Here is a 5,463-nt window from a genome sequence, read left to right on the forward strand (position 1 = left end):
GACCACACCCAGCCGAACTCCTCTCAATGTTAAGACGCTCCTTCTCTTCTCTCCTTCTCTACTGCTCTTCTGCTCATGGAGCCTGGGGTTTGGGATTTATATGGGTACAGGACAGGTGGGGGCATGGTGGGCCAAAAGGCAACATTTGGGCATAAAACAGGAATGCCTGTTCCTAATTAGAGCCATAGGTTACCAGGCTTGAGGATGGGGCCTTTGCCAGGGAACTGCCCTCTTCTATGCAGTGTTTCCCTCCTCCTGTCCATATCGCTGGATATGAGACATGGAGCCAAAGGAGATCATATTGGAACTTTAAGGTTTAGTGACTGCCCTACTGGATTTTGGACTTGCATGGAGCCTGTAGCCCCTGTGTTTTGGCCAGTTTCTCTCATTTTGAATATTTACCCAATGCCTGCACCCCCACGGTATCCAGGAACTAACTAACTTGCTTTTGATTTTACAGGCTCATAGGCAGGAGGGACTTGTCTTGTCTCAGATAAGACTTTGGACTTGGACTTTTGGTTTAATGCCAGAATGAGCTAAGACTTTGGGGGACTGTTGGAAAGGCTTGATTGGTTTTGAAATGTGAGGATACGAGATTTGGGAGGGGCCAGGGTGGGATGATATGGTTTGGCACTGTGTCCCCACTTGAATCTCACCTTGAATTGTAATAGTCCCCATGTGTCAAGTGCAAGACAAGGGGAAGATAATTGAATCATGGTTGGTTGGGGGGTCCCCCATGCCGTTCTCATGATAGTGAGTTCTCACAAGATGTGATGGTTTTATAAGGGGCTTCCCACTTTGCTCAGCACTCATTCTCTCTCCTGCCGCCCTGTGAAGAGGTGCCTTCTGCCATGATGGTAAGTTCCTGAGGCTTCCCCAATCATGTGAAATTGTGAGTCAGTTAAACCAGTTTTCTTTATGAATTACCCAGTCTTGGGTAGCTTTTTCATAGCAGTGTGAAAATAAACTAATACAGTATGTAACCTGAATTTCTTAGTATGTTTATACCATATTTAATATATATGAATATATTAACTTTTTGCACAAGGTTTGGTCTCTGAGAAGACAATGAAATGCCTACTCTTTTGATTACACTGATTTTAGGATGTTGGATGAGTCCAATTTGAAAAAGACTTATTCATACTGCCACCCTGGTGTTCAAAATTTCAACATGTTGTGTTAAAGTGACTTGCAGGTCTCCTGTTTTATTCCTTTTTTGAGTCAGGGTCTTGCTCTGTTGCCCAGGCTGGAGCACAGTGGCATGATTTTGGCTCACTCCAACCTCTGTGGGCTCAAGTGATCCTCTTGCCTCAGCCTCCTGAGTAGCTGGACCCACAGGCACACACCACTATGCCGATAATTTTCATGTTTTTCATAGAGACGAGGTTTTGCCATGTTGCCCAGGCTTGTCTCAAACTCCTGAGTTCAAGTGATCCTCCCACCTCGGCCTTCCAAAGTGCTGAGATTACATTGCTCCATCATTGATGAGTGCTTAATGGACAATAATATTCTTTATGTCAGTTGGATGACACAAAGGGGAAAATGAGACTTACATAATTTCTATTTGGCCTAAAATGTGGTGGTTTTAGTTCTTATATCTTAGAGATGTTTGACATCATAGATTAGTTCCTGATAAGGTGAGTGTCCACTTTAAAGAATTTGAGCTTCAACTAGTAGTCTTCTAGTTACCATAAACCTCTGGATAAGGAAAGGCTGGGAGGAGAGAAAGGTGTGTAATTGTATCACAGGTCCTAGTGTCAATGAAAAACGGCTCTAAACTTTTTTGCCTCAGATCACTAGCAATCTTTGAAAGTCAAAAATCTTTGATTTCTCTCTTGAGAAATTCCAACCCCCAGCTAAAAGAATTTTGCTCCTAGCTATCTATGCTTATAAGGAGGAACCAAGTTGTTTATCTACCAGAGCTGAAATTGTCCCAAGGCAAGTCACTTCTATGATTTTCAGAAACCTTGGATACAGAAATTTTTAAAACATAAACTAGAAATGTATAGATCAATTCTTTTTTGAGTATGTGCTGTCTTAGGTACAGAAATGAGCTTGTTCAGAATTCGCTTTCTCAGGATGCAGGACGCTCTAACATAAGAGAATGTAAAATCAAGATTCCAGGTTAACTTGCAATTCATGATTGCTCTTCTGCCTTTGCCTTGATTATTGAAAGGAATAAAGTCTTTGAATTTTGTCCTAAGGACTTTGGTTTAGAAGAGTATTAATCAGTTTTTCCTTTCCATCATTTGTTTTAAGCTTCCACAGTAGAGTATATTCGGATGCTACCCTGAGCTTTTCAACTTTTCTTTCTTTCTCTTCCCTTCTTTCTTTTTCATTTTCCCTCCCTCCCTCCCTCCCATCCTTCCTTCCTTCCTTCCTTCCTTCCTCTTTATTTTTTTCTTTCTTTTCTCCTTCCCTCCTTCCTTCTTTCTTTTCTTTTTTTCTTTTCTTCTTCTCTTTTCTTTTCTTCATTTTAGAGACAGGGTCTCACTCTGTCACCCAGGCTGAAGTGCAGTGATATAGTCCTGGGCTCATGCCACCCTCCCATGTCATCCTCCGGAGTTGCAAGGACTACAGGTGCACACCACCATGCTCAGATAATTTTTATTTATTATTTATTTTATTTTTCCTTTTCTGTTTTGAGACAGAGTCTCACTCTGTCGCCCAGGCTAGAGTGTAGTTACATGGTCTTGGCTCACTGCAACCTTCACCTCCCAGGTTCAAGTGATTCTCCTGCCTCAGCCTCCTGAGTAGCTTGGATTACAAGCATGTACCACCATGCCCAGCTAATTTTTGCATTTTTAGTAGAGATGGGGTTTTGCCATGTTGGCCAGGCTGGTTTTGAACTTCTGACCTCAAGTGATCGCCTTCCCAAAGTGCTGGGATTACATGCGTGAGCCACCACACTTGGCTCAACTTTTCTTTTTTTCTTTTATTTTCTGCCTTTTTATTTTTTACCGTTGATTTATTACAGGTCCCCAGGGCTTTATCTTTATTTTTTTTTCAATATCCTGTTTGGCAGCTTCCTTGGTTCTTTTTACCCATATGCAGAAGAGCTGGGCAGGTCACGTGGAGACAGGCAAAGGCCTTGGAGTTCTTCTCCTCCTCAGTGATGACTTGGGCTTTCTCCTTCTTATAGACATTCTGGATGGGCCTAAGTAGTCCTGTCAGCTACTGGGGCAATTTCAGTTCTTCAGCAGAACTGTCTCCCTTCTTGGGGGCCAAGGGCTTCCTGGGGAAGAGGATGAGTTTGGAGCAGCACTCCATCGGCACTGCACATTGGCTTGCAGGGACTCGGTGGACTTGTTTTACCTTCTTGGATCCACAGAGATGCCAGTGTTTTGTGCCACCTTCTTGTGAATACCAACCACCCTTAACTCGCCATGCTGAAGCCCTGGCCAGCATGTACTCTGGTGTGATACCTCACCGTGCAGCACCTTACTATGGGCCAGATGGGTCCAGACGTGGATGAACCATGTAGCCACGCAACACTGCCAGTGCTTGTGGAAGTGGGATTTCAAGATCATGCCTTTTCTGCTGAGCTCCATGGCTGACTACGGCCCTCCTGTGCAAGAAAACAACCGAGGGGGAAGGGCTCAACTTTTCTTAAATGACAGAAAAGAAAGAGAATTTAACTGTAGTTTGCTGTTTTTAGTAGCCTGGTATGGCAATTCACACCAGCTATTTGAGGTTGAACCTTACTACTTACCAGTGAGAATTGTTAATTAAGAGGAAAGAAAATAAAGTAACGCATAGAAAGTTCAATGAATTCATGAGACTTAGGAGCATTAGAAATTTGAAGACAGGCACTAGCTGGGAATAAATATGAAAAGGGATAATTACTTATAATACTCAGAGCAATAAAGAGTAGAAATGACAATATGTTTTCTTAATAATATCAACAATGAACACTATTTTTTATCATAGTAGTAAAAAAAGTTTATATATATATACACACACACACACACACATACATATATATATATATATTTTTTTTAGACAGAGTCTTACTCTGTTGCCCAGGCTGGAGTGCAGTGGCACAATCTTGGCTCACTGCAACCTCTGCCTCCTGTGTTCAAACGATTCTCCTGCCTCAGCCTCCTGAGTAGCTGGGATTACAGACACGTGCCACCACACCTGGCTAATTTTTGCATTTTTGGGAGAGACGGGGTTTCGCCATGTTGGCCAGGCTGGTCTTGAACTCCTAACCTTGAGTGATCGACCCTCCTCAGCCTCCCAAAGTGCTGGGATTAGAGGCATAAGCCACCACGCCCAGCCAAAAGTTCTGATCTCATGCTGTTAATTTTTTAAAAAATTCAAACCCACAGTAGCTTTTTATCTACCGCAGTGCTGACAATGAACCCAGACACGATCAACATTTCCGGAAGGTCTTGCAAGAATTGCTTGAAGAACAATTGATTCTATTCATATTCTTTTCTTTATTCCTGTTCATAAACTTACATGGACCTATGGAGCTACAGTGAATTTTTGTTTTTAGAGACAGGGTTTCACTCTGTCACCCAGGCTGGAGTGCAGTAGCATGATCATGGCTCACTGCAGCCTTGACTTCCTGGGCTCCAGCAATCCTCCCACATCAGCCTCCTGAACAGCTGGGATCACAGGTGTGCACCACCACACCTGGCTACTTTTTGTATTTTTTGTGGAGATGAGGTTTCACTGTGTTGTCCAGGCTGGTCTCAAACTTCTGAGTTCCAGTGATTCACCTGCCTCAGCCTCCCAGTGTTGGGATTGCAGGCGTGAGCCACTGTAGCCAGGCCCTCTCTGTCAAATATTGATGGACATTTGAGTTGTTTTGAGTTTTGAGCTATCATGAATAGTCCTGTTATGAACACTTGTACATGACTTTTGGTGTACATATAAGTATCTCTTGGCTATACATAAAGAATAGAGGGTTTGGGTAAGTTCAGCTTCAGGAGATATTATCAAACACTTTTTCAACATTGTTACAAATGTGCACTTCCACCAACAGTGTCTGAGAGTTCAAATTGCTTTGCATTCTTGCCTAAATTTGATATTGTTGTCTTATTATTAATGTTAGCTATTCTGGTGGGGTACAGTGATTCAAATTTGCATTTTGATTTTAATTGGCATTCTCCTGGTGATTAATAAAGTCGAGCAGCCTGTCATATGATTGTTGTTTTTTTTTTGAGTGTCTTCTTTTATGAAATGCCTATTTAAGTCTTTTGCCCATTTTTCTGTTGGGTTGTCTGCTTTTTCTAGATGTGTATAAGAGACAGGTATAACCTCTTTGGTGGCCTATTTAAGTCTTTTGCCCATTTTTCTGTTGGGTGTCAGTCTCCATACGCACTTGGGAGCTCTTTGTAGATGTGTATAAGAGACAGGGACCTTACTATGGGCCAGATGGGTCCAGACGTGGATGAACCATGTAGCCACGCAACACTGCCAGTGCTTGTGGAAGTGGGATTTCAAGATCATGCC

The 5,463-nt window shown here is 42.6% G+C and overlaps 1 pseudogene; it reads right to left on the reverse strand.

Moving 5' to 3' along the window:
* Window positions 1–2,957: 2,957 nt before the first annotated feature.
* Window positions 2,958–5,463, reverse strand: part of LOC105537021 — a 46,410-nt pseudogene continuing 43,904 nt past the window's right edge.

The sequence above is a fragment of the Mandrillus leucophaeus genome, unplaced genomic scaffold (assembly GCF_000951045.1).
Source record: "Mandrillus leucophaeus isolate KB7577 unplaced genomic scaffold, Mleu.le_1.0 Scaffold167, whole genome shotgun sequence".
NCBI classification, from domain to species: domain Eukaryota; kingdom Metazoa; phylum Chordata; class Mammalia; order Primates; family Cercopithecidae; genus Mandrillus; species Mandrillus leucophaeus.